A 16,446-nucleotide genomic window follows, 5' to 3' on the forward strand; every position below is an offset into this window, starting at 1 on the left:
TTTCATAGCATACAAATATATACTCAAGAATGTGTCCCAGTTCATATTGTATTTAAAAATAATTTAATGCAATAATATACACACAATATACTTTTAAGTGTTGGTGTTTCTTTAAACATAGATGACAATAAGTTTTATGATTATCACTAAAGTCACACTGCAAGTCCTTGCACTGCCAAGAAATAAGGACTCAGAAAACACTGTGACAATTTGTTTTTAAAAAAACAGAATTAGTGATTTCAGTGTGAAACTTTGGCAGCCAGGTTTTGTTCTTTCTAGCAAATAGAGTCCTTCCAAAAGTAACCTTCCTAGCACCAATGTCAAAGACTATATCCATCTTTCTTCTGCTTTTCCTTGCTGATTCAGGCTCTCTGAAGGTATATTTATTTCACTAATTTCATACCTTTTTATCCTTTGTGTTGAATAAACAAAAGAGAATGTGAAAGCCCCCAAGCTCTAATGTTGTGAAGCCTTTTAGGAGCACTTTGCCACAGCCCCTTGGATTGTCACAGATTTACCCTTTCTCCAGGTCTCCATAGCTCATGGAGGTGGTGACAACCATTCTCAACCTGCTGAGAAGTCATGGACCCCTCCCTAATAAAGGAAGCTTTTGAAAAACTAATGTGTATCACTCATTCCTCTGAAAAATTCTCATTAAAGGAGCAACATAAATTCACTATAGTTGTTTAAATGAATATGAGGGAAAGATATGCTCAAATCCAGTCTAACCACTAAACATTGAGAAGCATAGAGAGTTGCTGCCTTTCCCATGCCAGATATTTTTTTAAAGTTTGATACTGTGCTAGAGCAGATAGAGAGGCTTCATAAACCTTAATATGGAAGAAAGCAACTCTCTTATAGAGATGTAGAGAAATTATTATTTTTTACAGTGATTTACAGTGTTCATTCATAGACTTACTGAAAAGTAATGGTCTTACCTGAATTTAGGTACAGCAATGGTTTCCTTTCTCAAAGGTCACTTCTCTGGCAATCTCAACATTCTGGAGAAGGGTCTAGAATCAGGAAGCAAAAATAAAGGTCCTGTGAGCATTCAAAAGAGAAGCAGTACAAACTATATACTGAAATTTTATTACTTCATCTATAAGGAAGATATGCATCCTATTTACATTTATATATGATTTTACCACATCTGCTTGTCAGTTTCTAGGAGGGATTCAAAGCCTTGGGAATCAGAAGGGGAAATAAGATCATGACTATATCCCAAATGGTTAATGTTGTAAGACACAGAACACATTTTAGGGAAATTAGCTTTAAAAGAAATAAAAAAGAATATTTGGTAATCTGTCAAAAACTGTATCCTCAGTAGTTAGTATTTAGACCTAAACTGCCAATACTGCAGGCTTTAGAATTAGACTCCATGTTTAAATAATTGGTAATATTTTTAAAGCATTCTGTGCGAGGAATAGCCTATTGATTTGATGCCAAGGAGTAATCACTATTTTTAACGAGGCATAGCTATTAAATCAGTTTTATACAGGGTGAGAGAGAGTTGTAAATCAAGGCCTGAGAAACAGATTGCTAATTCTAAAGGCTAGAATGATGTTTCTGCCTTAGCCACTTAATTTTTAATGATCTCATATGTGTTATTTGTCCTCTTGTGAACTCAATTGTAGCTTTGAAAATGCTCTAATAATTTAATAAAATGATAGCCAGGTGAGACCTCCTATTTAATAGAGCAGTGGTTATCAACAGAAGCTCCAGGGGCATGCAGCTGGCTGCACAGGAGTTGCCTGTATAGCTCGTCAAAAATATGTGTCTGATTAAGTAGATACATTCTGATTCTGAACCTGATTCAGATTTATATAACGTTTATGCATATGTCTTTTTAAAAAGACCCTGTCTTGCCAATGGGTTTCAGCCCCCGGCAAGTTCGCTATGGATTCAATGTGACCAAATAAATTAACAGCAAAACACTCTTTGGGGTGAAAGGGTTTATTACCCGGCTTGTTCTCCTGGCGGTAGGTAGAGCACTAGTGTCTCTGCCTCCACCCAGAGCACTGGGCGGAGCTCTCTATATAGCGCAGTTAGCTTATTGCCTAAAGGTGTGGAAGCGGTAGCCTAGCAACAGGTCAGTTACATCATCAGGTGAATTAAATTCAGTGAGGATCCTGGCCATAGGAACCCCAACTTCCTTACACACCCCCAGATAAATCTGAACTTTAGGCAAGTTGGGAACCCTAAACCAGAATATATCTGGGCTGTTGTCTTGCCTGAGGGTTTCAGCCCTGAGGAGGTTCACTACGGATTCAGTGAAACCGAGAAATGACAACAGAAAGTTCTTGGGGTAAAAGGGTTTATTACCTGGATTGATTCTCACGGTGGTAGGACACACACTACAATCATGTCTGCAGCCAGCAGTGTGCAGGCCCATAATCCACCTCCATCTCTGCCTCCGCCCAGAGCATGGGGCAGAGCTCTTTATATAGTGAGTCAGTCAATAATAGCTTATTGCCTAGGGGTGTGGAAGCAGTAGGCTAGCAATAGGCCAATTATGTAATCAAGTAGTTTATGGTCAGGTGAGGATCCTGTCCTTAATCAGGCTCCAAGTTCCCTGGCATGTCTGCCTTCCTATTTCTGCCTTTCCAGGTGTAATATGTATGTTTCTTATGTCATGTCTAGGATTTTCAGTTGTACTTAAGTGGGACAATAGGTAAAACTGATTCCATTCCAGTTTGTTCAGAACCAAAAATCTGATGTGATTTCTTGATTTAGGAATTTAATTGAAAATTTTTAAATGTGACTTAAAAAAATACCTGACTTCAATTATTCAGGGTATGTCTTTTAATATAATAGGTTCATACTATCTGTATGCCCTATTCTGGAGTTTTATAAATGAAATTATTATTCACCAAAAATGCTATCACATAAATATCACTAAGGAAAACAAATTCAAGCATAAACATAAATATGGCAAAGTTAAAGAGAATTAAATAATGAAATTTGAGGTATTTTGGAACACTATTCATCTATGCAGAAATTTAAAGTGATCATTCTGCCTACCACATTATGTAATGAGGCAAGCCATCATCCAAACAATATTTGGGTTTCAACAGAGTTTCATCACAGACTTTTAGGGCAAAATCAGCATTATTCAACTGGAGAGTAAATTTTGATGTTTTCAAAACAACTTTTTCCACTTTTTTTCCAAATAACAAGTATTTCACAAGTTAGAACTATTTTAAATGGAATTTGCCACTATTTGAAAAATGTTGCCAGCTTTGATGTTACAAAAAACAAACTCATACACTGAAGGCAGGAGGACTAGCAGGTTTTGTTCTTGCCAAACTCCTCTAGCACCCTGTAATAGTTAACAAAAGATATTTTGTGTCTTCCAAACTTCAGCATCTTTTGTTACAAAACAAAGTGTGTTATAACAGAGTGACAACCTCAAATTAGACTTCCTAGCAATAGATGTGGGGCAGAGGGGTCAGGAGATTTGTGTTCAAGTTGCAGGCTACATGGAAAGCTTTCCACAGCACAGGCGGATGGTAGGAATAATATTATGCTACTTTAAGAGTTTTTCTTTAAGAAAGGCAAAAAGATATTTTAATTAACTATTTTTATATAATATTTATAGAAAAACAGCAAGCTCCTCAGTGATGGCTTTCTTACAGTTTGTAGGATTGTTGTGCCAAGGCAATGAGTTAAATCAGTCAGCTCAGGATAATAGAGACAGGGTGAAACCACATCTGTCAAAAACACTGCAGAGACTGTAAAGTCCTAATTCTTAACTCTTCCCTGTGTCCTGACCCTTTGCAATTGGAATTTGTAGCATCTCCAAGAAAGAATGTCTAGTTTCATGTCATTTTTGAAATCTATGCTGGGCTTGGTCAGAGGTTTGTCAGTTTGCAACAGAGGTAAGCATACGTAGTTCTGCAACCAGGCCTCAAGAAGTGTGCATATTTACACTTTCTCTCAGAACTTTTCCAGTGGAAAGAACAAGCCCAGAGTAGTGTGCTAGATAGAGCTCACAAGGAGTGGGGATGAACTGTCCCTTCTGAGGCCCTGGACATTTGAGAGTTTAGCAAAAATGCTTATCTGACCTAGAGTCAACCATTGAAACATGCTAGAGGCAAGAGAAGACATTCTCAGCTGACCCATGGACTCATGAGCAACAGTAAATTCTTACATTTTCAGGTTAATGAAGTCTGGGATAGTTTGTTATAGAGCAAACATAAGGGATACAACCACACAAGTGGAAAAAATGCTATTTAACAGATACCTTCATGAATCTCACATTTTTCTAACTCATTTACTTTGAATTTCTTTAGCAATGATTATATATACATTTCCTTATTGCATTCAGAAAACATACTTTGCAGACTTCTATGTAAGCAGTAGTCTGTGAATTACTCAATACTCTTCTGTTCTCTGTTTTTATCACTGTTATAAGAAAATAAACTGTATATGGTTATTGCAAATCATTGAGATATTACTACAAATTTTTACAATTATTCTAAAAATCAAATGTCCTGGTCAATGTCCTGCATTATAGCCACATAAATTCATCTCTTATTCCTTGGATTTAATGCAGTGATTTGGAAACATAGGAAGCACTAGAAATCTGTTTCTTCGCCTAAACACCAATTATGCTGGTAAAATCTGTCTGATGTATTTATCTTGGAACTCTGGAGTCTATTAAAGGCTTGCACCTTCCAGGGGAAGTCTTAGACAATAAATTGTAGTTAATTTTTGCTCTTAGTACAGTAGCAGCTATCCCCATGGCTGGCAGCTTTGCACATGTTCGTAGAGCAGCTAATACAGTTTTCAGGAGCCAGGGTGGGCGAAACAAGACCCAGAACTCCAAATACTGGGGATCTGTGCTCTGATCACTGGCTGCCACTTCTGGGCAGCCATTATTGTTGAACCTCCCCCATTGTGGTAAGCTCCTTCTCCATCCAGCATAAGTGATGTTTAGGGGAATTAAAAGGGCTAGCACCCTTTACCTTCACTTTCATGTTTCTCTTTTTCTCCTTTTGAAAGTCAGAAATTAAAGACTAGAACATGCAAATGCACAGCATATACATCAAGAGTTAGAATGCAACTGTATGTGCTCAGGAGAAGGGCACAGAATGGGCTCAGAGAAGAGCTGAGAAGACCTTAAGTTGACATCTCAGACTAACTCTTGGCACATAGAGAGCCTACAAAAAAAAACACTAAGCAAAAGCAAAAAATATATATATATATATATTTTTTAATATATATATATTTTTATATATATATAAACGGTATACCCCCAGGGAAGACAGAGAATATGATGAGAATATGATTTCCAGGATAATTACATTATTAGAGTCAAACGTCCAGTCTTCAACAGCAAAAAATCACAACGCATACAAAGAAACAGTGAATAAATTGACTGAAACTGTCCCTGAAAAACACCTGATTGCAAATCTCCTAGATCAAGACTTTAATTAACTTAGAGAAATAAAAAAACTAAAGAAAGGTGTCAACATAAAAGTCAGGAAAATTATGTGTGAATAAAAGGGAAATATCAACAAAGAAAGCCAAAAAAGAACAAGAAAAAAATCAAAGAACTGAAAAGTACAAATAGAGTGTTAAAACTTTAGAATGTTAAATGATCCCCATGGTAACTACAAATAAAGTAGCTATAAAATGTATGTAAAAGGAATAAGAAAATAATTTAAACATTTCAATACAAAATATCAACTAAATAAAAGAAGAAAGTAATATAGGAAGTGAGGGGAAAAAATCTTATGAGGTATATAGAAAACAGAAAAATGACAGAAGTAAGTCCCTTATCAATATTTACTTTAAATCTAAGTAGATTAAGATATAAGGAAGCACTTTATACATTAATAAAAGAAGGAAGAAAATATAAAATTTTAAACATTTATGCATCAAGTAACAGACCAGCAAAATATATGAAGCAAAAACTAACAGAAGGAAAAAATAGACAGGTCTACAATAACAGTTTCAAACTTCAGTACTATGTTCTCAATAATGAATAGAAAATCAGAAAAAAGGTAAGTACAGAAATAGAGGACTTGAACAACAGAATAAGCTAAGTAGATCTAACAGATGTATACAGGACACTCTACCAAATAACAGCAAACCCATTTTCTCATGTGCACATGAGATATTTTCCAGGATAAGCCATATGGTATGTCACAAATTAAGTCTTGACAGATTTTAAAAAGTAGATGTCACACCTGTATGTGTTTCAATTTATTGCTATTTTGTTTACTTAACAGTTGTTCTAGCATTACAACATACATATGTAACTTATCACAGACTACTGGTATTAGCATTTATCACTGGACAGCCCTGAAACCCATAACAGCAGTAGGTACAGAATAAAACAAAACAAAACAAAACAACAAAGGCACAAAAAGCCTGCTCTCTGTAGCCTATGCATAGGGAAATGTCAGGACTGCACAGACCTCCAGGGATACACTGTTTGTTCACATAGGCACAGCGTCAGGTCCCGTCTACCGCAGTGTCAGCATTCACGGGTTCCTTGTGGAGCCCCAGGATCACGTTCTGGTGAGAGACAGCAGACATCAAAAGAATCCATACCCAATGCCCAGTAAACAGCAGCCATCTCCAGGGAAGTAGTAGTGTGAGTGGACCCAGTCAGGGCACATCCTCCCCTCCACACCAAAGCCAGCAGTGGCCTGATGTGGCACAGCAGCAGCAGTAAAGGTGGCCCTTCCTGGTGACCTCGTTGGTACTGTCAGCCCAGCAGACCTGACAATGAAACTCTACTGCCTCCCAATATATGAAGGAGCAGAACCTAGTCTGAACAGTACCAGCATTAGTGGGACCCCTGCTCAGTGACTGGCACAGCCACAGATTAATCTGAAAGAGCAGCGTGAGTGAGACCCTGCTTCACAGGGTAGCGTAGGAACTGACCTTGGCAGCTTCCCACCCAGCAGACCCTGCAGAGCCTCTGGGGGAGCAGCAGAGTTGGTCTGGTACCATACTTATGAGCAAGGCCCAGCCTTTCCTGAATTTCCCACCAAAAGCAACTGGCAGCCCAGTCAGTGCATGCACGGGGCTAGAGGGGAACCCAGCAGAGCTAGAAGAATGAAGGCGGCCAGAAGAGTATGGCAAACTAAATCGTCATTGGTGCTACATCTCAGAAAAGTTGGCCAGAACCTCCTTGATAAAGAAATTAAATGACTACCTGCTGAAATTGAATATTTGAACAGGATCAAGTCTCTTAACATAATATATGAAATATCCATTATTTAATCAAAAATAATTCATCAATACCAGGAACCAACAAATTTGAGTTAGAAAATATAAGCAACTGACACCAACACAGATGAACGAGATGGTAAAATTTCTAAAAAGGGTTTAAAATAGCAATCACAATATTGCTTACACAATTAATAATTCTGTTGTAACAAATACAAAATTGAAAATGTTAACAAAGAAATAAAAGTTCAAAAAAAGCAAAATGGAATATACAGAATCAAAACTACAGTAACTAATATGCTTTTAATAACTGGATGGGCTTAATATTAGAGGAGAAATGAAAGAGAATATATTCTGTGAACAGATAAACAGAATTTATCTGAACAAGAAAAAGATTAATAAAACTAACATATGCTCAAGAATTTATGGAACAATATCAAGCAATCTAACCTTTTATCACTGAAAGCCCATATGGAGATAAATCTGAGACTAAAAACAAACACTCAGAGAAATAATAATTGAAAATTTCCCAAATTTGGCAAAAGATTCAAACATACAGATTTTAAGAAACTGACCAAACCCACAAAAAGTAGCCAAAAAAGTAGCATATTTTCAAGTACTGAAACATAAGAATTATCACATAAAAATTCTATCTTAAGAAATTACTGCTCATGAAGACAGAATAAAAATATTCCCAGAATAAGAGAAATAAAGGAAAAAAACAAGAACAAAAACAAGAAAGAACTAAGGAAAAATGAGAGGGAAAAATATCTAAGGAAAACTGAGATAATTTGTTGCTAGTAGAACTACTCTTAAAGAATGGCTAAAGGAAACTCTTCCAACAAAAAGATAAATGAATAAGGCTGGGACCTTCATAAAGGAAAGGGGAACAATGGAATAAATAGTAAACATAACTGAATAATCTTTACCTCATAAGTTTCCTAAATCATATTTTATGGTTGAACTAAAAATTGTAACACTGTGTAATGTGGTGGCCAGTGTATGTTGAAAAGCTGTGTGTACTATAAAGGTATGTATATTATGTATATATGACAACAAAGTTTTGATACTTTACTTGAAGTGATAAGTATTGTTGCTACCAATAGTCTATGATAAGATGCATATGCATATTGTAATATTAGGGCAACTACTAAGGAAATTTTATTGCAATTATTTGGAACACACAAATAAATAAAAATGGAATCAAAAGGAATTCCAAAAGCTATTTCAAGTAAGTAGCCAGAAGGAAAGAAAAAAGGAACCGACATGAAAAGTGGGAAGAATATAATGAAAGACATAATAAAATGGTAAACTCTAACATGTCAATAATCAATTTAAATAGATCAGAATATGCTAATTAAAAGACAGAAATTACCTGATAAATTAAAAATCCAGACCCAGCTGTAAACTGTCTATAAAAAATTCACTACAAACATAGTGGTATAGGTTAAAAGAATGCAAAAGGTATAAAATTAAAATGTTAATCAAAATAAACAGGAATGGCTACATTAATATCAGATAAAATAGACTTTGGGACAAAAAAATTACCAGAGACAAACACAGGTATTAATTAACAAGAATATACAGCAATCCTAAATTTTATTTTCCAAACTATACTTGAAAATATAAGAAAGAAAAGCCAACAGAGCTGAAAGAAGAAATAGACAAATCTACAATTTTTCTTGGGGACTTAAACACCCCACTCTCAACAACTTATATTTAACAAAAAGAAAATCAGCAAAAATATAGAACTGAGCAAAACCATCAACTAAAATGACCTAATGGATTTTACAGAAAACTCTTTCAAATAAAGTTAAAATACTCATTCTTTCTGTGTATACATGGAACAATTATCAAGATAGGCTACACTTTGCATTATAAAACAAACCATTAACAAGTTTAATGACAACAGGAAAGTCTTCAGATATGTAGAAATTAACCAACAAAATTATGAATGTGATTCTAAGAGTCTCAAAGGAAATTTAAAAAATATATTAAGCTGAATGAAAATGAAAAATTCAGCATCAAGATTTACTGGATACACACAATGCAGTTTTGAGAGTGAAATTTATAACACTAAATCCTTACATTTGGAAAGACAAAACATCTCAAATCAGTGAGTTGCCACTTTAAGCAACTAGAAAAGGAGCAAACTTTACTAAATTGAAGAAAGGTAATGATAAAAATGGAAATGGATGAAATAGAAAACATTAACTAAAGAGAAAATTAGGGAAAAAGCTGATTCTCAGAAAAAAGTGATAAACCTTTGTAAGATAGGAACAATCAAAACACAAACCTCAAAGACCTCAAATAAATGGAATGAAATATAGAATATCAAAAAATTCCTGCCGTCATTAAAAGAATGATAAGGAAATACTGTGAAAAACTTTCTACTTTGAATTCAACAAACTAAGGATGAAATAATTTCTTGAAAATCACAAACTGCCAAAGTCATCCATGAAAAAATAGATAAATCAAATAGTCTAATACCATTAAATAACTTAAACTGATAATTAAAATTTCATGAAAAGTGGTCTCTATGCTGACATGGTTTTACTGGAGAGTTTTGCCTATTAGTCAAAGAGTTTAGACCTCTTCCCAAAAGCTATAAGAGGAGGGAACATTTTCCAATTCATTTTATGAAATCAGTGTTAACTTGATACCCAAAGCAGATAAGTACAACATATATTTGAAAGAATACTAAATAACAATATCTCTCATATACTTAGAGGTAAAGAGATTCAAAAATAAATTTTAAAAAATCAAGCAATGTACAAAAATAATCACATGACCCATCAGGACCACTATGACCAAATGGGTTTGGTTCCAGTATACAAGACCCATTCAATATTTGAAAGTCAATCAATAATACACTATATTAACAGTTAGAAGAAGAAAAACCAATGATCATATCAGTAGATGAAGAAAAAGAATTTGACAAAATTCAGTAGCCATTCATGAAAAAACTCTCAAGAAACTAGTAATAGAGGGGAATTTATAAAAACATCTACAGAAGCAAACCAAAAACCCCATAACAACACAAAAACCACAGCTAACACCAAACTTAATAGTGAGAGACACAATGCTTTCTGACCAGTACGGAGAAAAAGGCACTAAAGTCTGCTTTGACAGGTCTATTTCAACTTAGTAGTTTAAGTTCCAGCCAATGTACAGATTGGAGAGGACAATGTAGAACTCTATCTTTCTGCAGACTACATATTGTCTGTGTAGGAAATCTGAAGGACTTGCCAAACAAACTCCTATTACTAATAAGTAAGTTTAGTAAAGTTACAGATACAAGATCAACATTTGAAATTCAACTTCATTTCTATATACTAACATCAAACAAGTAGGAACCAAAATAAAAATACAATGCTATTCACTCTCACACCAAAGAAAATAACTTTTTAGACAAAAATATAAAAAACTTCATAACACTAGCCTCATGAAAGTTACAAAGTGCTGTTAAAAATATTCAAAGAGGATTTAATTAAATGGAAGACATACCATGCTCATGGATTGGAAGATAATGTTGCTGACAGCTGGTGTGCCTGGCTGGGCATAAAAACCACCATGTAAGTTTTATTACTCAGGTAAATTAAGAAATATTAATTCAATTGTACTCTTTCCAGTGGAAAAAAAAAAGCCTTATCTAGAGATGAGTACACTGATGAGACACAACAGAAAATGTCATTATACAGGGCGCAAAGAGACTCGGGGGTGGATTTTGACTAACATGCTTCCCTTGGTCTTTGCTTTTGAGTAAATAACTAAGGCCAAAATATTTTCAATATATCTGCATATCAGTATGCTAAAGCCTAATTCTTATCCCTGACCTCACTGTGATACAGACTATTAATCTTTCAAAGTAGATACTTTGTTAGAATAAGATTGATGGGAGTTCCTGGCTGGGGATGGAAAGTAATCTTTAAGTTAAATTGACTTTGCACAATATTAAGCCATTTGCACTCTTTTCAGTAAACAAAGCTATATTTGTAAAGTTTATCATTGTGGAATGCAACACTCTTCTACTCTGAAGATTAAAAATACCTGACACAAATTTCTTGAAAGAAATTTTCAAGAATTTCTTGAAAATGAGAAAAAATATTTTTTTTTTCTAAAGGGTGAGAAAAACTAAGCTTATATGGGTATCTTGGTCATGATTTTCTTAATTCATGATAATGAGAAATAAGCTAAGGGAAAATTTAAAAATCTGTAAATAAGGAAAGTCCCATTCTTGGACCAGAATGTTAGAGATGTATTCAAAAGAATAAACTTTATCCCCTGATGTTGTACAGCCATTCTTTATAAGATGGCCAAAAAATATAATCTCATCTGCTGACATAAGGGTTATATATTTCAAAAGGCTGTTCCTATTTATGAATTCACTAAATATTTGAATGCTTACTAGGAACTCAGTACCGTTATAGAGTCTGTAAATTCAGCAGAGAAAGTACAGACAAGGAAAAAATAAATAAATGGAATTTATATGATATGTGATATGTTATTTGCAGCAAAGACAATTGCAAACCATATCTCCTAGTGACTTAAAATGTGTCTATTTTTAATTTACTTAAAAGCTTATCTACTTTTAAATATCTTTTGAGCTTTCAGAACTAAACTGTCATTTCAGAAAGAATGTCTCATAGTTATGGCTTAACCTGACAAGCACCAGTAAATGGGATTTGCTATGTCATCTCCTATTCATGCTTGTCAATTGAGAATTATGTATTCTTTGGTAAAAAGTAATTCTTTTCAGAATTTGATACTGCAACAGAACATGTTCATGTTCAAAATTCTTTGTAATTGTTCATCATATTAACCACATCTGAATAGCAGCAGAGTGATGTATTATTATTCTTCTTAACAATTTTAAGCTTGCATATGAAAAAGGAAAACAGAAGCTTTCTGTTAATTTTTACTTATGACCATATTTTTAAGCATGTTCAGCAAGCCCATGGTGATACAGGGCACAAAGAAGAATTTCTTTATATCAAGATCTCTGAGATCAAGAAGAACATTAAAAAGAAAATGGAAAAAAGGCAAACACAAGAAAGTAGATGAAACCCACAAATTTATGTCTTTTAAGTTCAACAATTTGTAGTGCTAAAGGCTACAATTATAAAGATAACAGTTGTTAACTTGAAAAGAATCCAATATGTGATATTTTTGAATTCTTAATTTTATCATTTTTTACTTTAATCAGTAAAGTATATATCATAATTAGGTAGATATTTGCCAAAATTTAAAACTAGAAAAATATGAGACTTAATGGCTATGGATGAAATGTGTCCGTTTTTTGAAAGGGTTGTGGAATAACTGGCTGGGTGGTGGAGAGATGTGATTTTCCAGTTGGCATGATCTGCAAAGAATTCGAAAATGAGGCCAGGTATTACTTACTAGTGAGGAGAGGGTCCTCTCCTCTGAAGAGAGAGCTAGGTGGCAAGGAGCCTGGCTAGCTGAATCTGGAAGCTGGAACTATGAACCCCCAAAGTAACAGTGTGTAACTCCCCTCTCTTTTCCTTGAGTAAAGTCTTCCTGTGTGTTTCAAGATGATCTCAGCTGTGCCCAGTGGGGTGTGTTCAAGCTCCCGTTAGGTCATAAAGGGAATCTCCACTGCAGCTGTCCATATTTCTTCCTGAGGGGATTCTGGGCAGTAGCAGAATCAGATTACTGTCTAATTATGGAGGAGTGACACAGGCTAATTTAGATCAGAACAGATGATGTGGCTTCACATATGTGTCACAAGTACCCCTTCCTATGCCAGCTCCCTAGATAAAGCAGAGCCTTTGAGGCTGAGGACAGATACGGTAACAGAAGATAAAGTCCTACCAGCCACTGTGTTGTTCCTAATGACCACTGGATTTCAGGGTCAGCTCCTGGCTCCACCTCATTTTCCCCTGGCTTTGTTTCTCAGCTTTCCCATCCTGGGGTTATTCATGGAGCTGCCCTGATAGGGTCCAGGGTGACAGCTTCTCTCATCTAATACAGTTCTCTCAATAGCTTACTTTGTCCTCCTGGTGAGCTGCCGTCATGTCAAGCTCTCCCCCTTTCCTGTCTGTAACTTCTGCAACTCATTTAGTTCAACCACGTAACATCTTTTTCTCCCTCTTGCTCTTTTCTTCTCCTCATTCTTCCCAGTTTCATTTCTCTTTTCCTCATTCTTATGGGTAATATAGGCCAGATTATGGAGCATTTTTAATTTCTGGCTAAGATTGTATATTTTATCAAGGCATAATGAGAAATGAATTGCATTTTGGAAAAGATGATTTCCTCTTGATCTGATGGTCTTTATCTTCTGCCCCTTAAACATTTAATCAACAATTTTTTTTTGATCTTTTGATCTTTCTGTACTTTTCCTCTGGGAACTCTCTCCTCACTATACCAGTCCTTTCAAGTGTACAGCCTATTTTAACAAATTCACTGAAGGATCAGTCACTTTATATCTCTATACCAGAACTTTCCCTGAACTCAAGATAAACATATACAACATCCTATCACATCTCTCCTCTTACATAATCCTCAAGATCAACACATTGAAATTGGAAGTTAGGCATTCCCCACCTAAAACATACCCATCTTTTCACAAGCTCCATCTGAATCAATGGCACCATCACACTCCAGATTTCTAAGCCAGGAAACTAAATTTCATATTTGACTTCTTCCTTCCCTTGGCTCTTCACTTTCAGTGGTTCATTAGGTTCTATGAAAATCTCTTAATTACTTCTCAAAGGTTTATATCCCCTAATTATTTATACCTCCTTTGACCACTATTTTGGTTTATTCTGTTATCATTCAATGCTAAGATTTCCATAAATATAGAAATACTGATCACATGATACCCCATATAAAAACTCTTACTTATCCTAGACCCTGCTGCAAAAGTTATCTTTCTGACTTACAAACATAAGCTTTTAAAAGAGTAAATGTATAATTATGTGACTCTTCTGATTCAAGTCCTTTCATGGATCCATATTGTCTCCAGGACACAATCAATACCAATTAGAATAATATTCATTGTCCTTAATGATCTGTCTGTAAGTCTTAACTTAACCAACTCCTCCCCTCAATTTTACTATTCTGAAGTCATTGTCATTCCCCAGTGTGAATTCTTCTCTTTGAAACAGTGTTAATTCTCATTAAGGGTTTCATTGCCTGAACTCTCCTTTCCCTGCACCCCTTATTCTCTGGGTCCTTTTGCCAGAATTGCTCCCATTTGCTCTCCAAGACTCCTCCAAAAAGTGCTCTCTAGTCTACATAATATCTTAAGTGATAAACTCCCAAAGGAGAGCTGTAGCTAGCCTGTATTTCTGAAAGAAGTGCCCACTGAGTATCAAATAAACTAATATACATGTAATTGTGATGTCAACTTCAATAATATATATTAAAAGTAATTACAAGCTACACATATTGTCACTCAGGGAGATTTCATACATATTTATTATTCAGGAGGGTCACAAACTATACATTTTGCTATTCCAGAAGATTTAATAACACATTATGTTAACTTATTTACATTTCATTCCTGATGAAATGTAAAACTAAAAAGTACTCAAGTCATTAATATAAAAATCAAAGCAGGAGGCAGAGCCAAGATGGCAGTGTGAGTAGAGCAGCCGAAATCTCCTCCCAAAACTACATATATCTATGAAAATATAAAAAAGACAACTCTTCCTAGAATAGAGACCAGAGGACACAGGAAAACATCCAGACCACATCCACACCTGAGAGAACCTAGCACCTCGCGAAGGGGGAGAGGAAGGCCACAAACCAACAAGAAGGGAAGTTCTCCCAGCCATCATTCGTTCCAGCTCTGCAAACTATTTCTATCACCATGAAAAGGCAAAATTACAGGCAAACCAAGATCACAGAGGCAACACCAGAGAAGGAGACAGATATAACCAGTCTTCCTGAAAAAAATTCAAAATAAAAATCATAAACATGTTGATGGAGATGGAGAGAAAAATGCAAGAGCAATGAGATGAAGTCCAGAGGGAGATCACAGATGCCAGGAAGGAGATTACAGAAGTGAAACAAACTCTGGAAGGATTTATAAGCAGAATGGATAAGATGCAAGAGGCCATTGAAGGAATAGAAACCAGAGAACAGGAACGCATAGAAGCTGACATAGAGAGAGGTAAAAGGATCTCCAAGAATGAAACAATATTAAGAGAACTGTGTGACCAATCCAAAAGGAACAATATCTGTATTATAGGGGTACCAGAGGAAGAAGAGAGAGTAAAAGGGATAGAAAGTGTCTTTGAAGAAATAATTGCTGAAAACTTCCCCAAACTTTGGGAGGAAAAAATTGAACAGACCATGGAAATACACAGAACCCCCAAAAGAAAGGATCCAAGGAGGACAACACCAAGACACATAATAATTAAAATGGCAAAGATCAAGGACAAGGAAAGAGTTTTAAAGGCAGCAAGAGAGAAGAAGGTCACCTATAAAGGAAAACCCATCAGGCTATCATCAGACTTCTTGACAGAAACCCTACAGGCCAGAAGAGAATGGCATGATATACTTAATGCAATGAAACAGAATGGCCTTGAAACAAGGATACTGTATACAGCATGATGTTCATTTAAATATGATGGCGGGATTAAACAATTCCCAGACAAGCAAAAACTGAGGGAATTTGCTTCCCCACAAACCACCTCTATAGGGCATCTTACAGGGACTGCTCTAGATGGGAGCACTCCTAAAAAGAGCACAGAACAAAACACCCAACATATGAAGAATGGAGGAAGAGGAATAAGAAGGGAGAGAAGAAAAGAGTCTCCAGACAGTGTATATAACAGCTCAATAAGCAAGCTAGGTTAGGCAGTAAGATACTAAAGAGGCTAAACTTGAACCTTTGGTAACCACGAATTTAAAGCCTGCAATGGCAATAAGTACATATCTTTCAATAGTCACCCTAAATGTAAATGGACTGAATGAACCAATCAAAAGACACAGAGTAACAGAATGGATAAAAAAGCAAGACCCATCTATATGCTGCTTACAAGAAACTCACCTCAAACCCAAAGACATGCACAGACTAAAAGTCAAGGGATGGAAAAACCTATTTCAGGCAAACAACAGTGAGGAGAAAGCAGGGGTTGCAGTACTAATATCAGACAAAATAGACTTCAAAACAAAGAAAGTAACAAGAGATAAAGAAGGACACTACATAATGATAAAGGGCTCAGGACCAACAAGAGGATATAACCATTCTAAATGTATATGCACCCAACACAGGAGCACCAGCATATGTGA

General features: G+C 35.5%; 1 protein-coding gene across 1 annotated transcript in view; it reads right to left on the bottom strand.

Moving 5' to 3' along the window:
- SNTG1 (syntrophin gamma 1) overlaps positions 1 to 16,446 on the bottom strand; it is a 787,875-nt gene that overhangs the window by 536,464 nt on the left and 234,965 nt on the right. Inside the window, exon 2 of the mRNA XM_057498090.1 lies at positions 939 to 1,013. The gene's annotated coding sequence lies outside the window, so the exon portion shown is untranslated. The remainder of the gene's footprint in view (positions 1 to 938; positions 1,014 to 16,446) is intronic.

The sequence above is a fragment of the Manis pentadactyla genome, chromosome 3 (assembly GCF_030020395.1).
Source record: "Manis pentadactyla isolate mManPen7 chromosome 3, mManPen7.hap1, whole genome shotgun sequence".
In the NCBI taxonomy this organism is placed as follows: Eukaryota; Metazoa; Chordata; class Mammalia; order Pholidota; family Manidae; genus Manis; species Manis pentadactyla.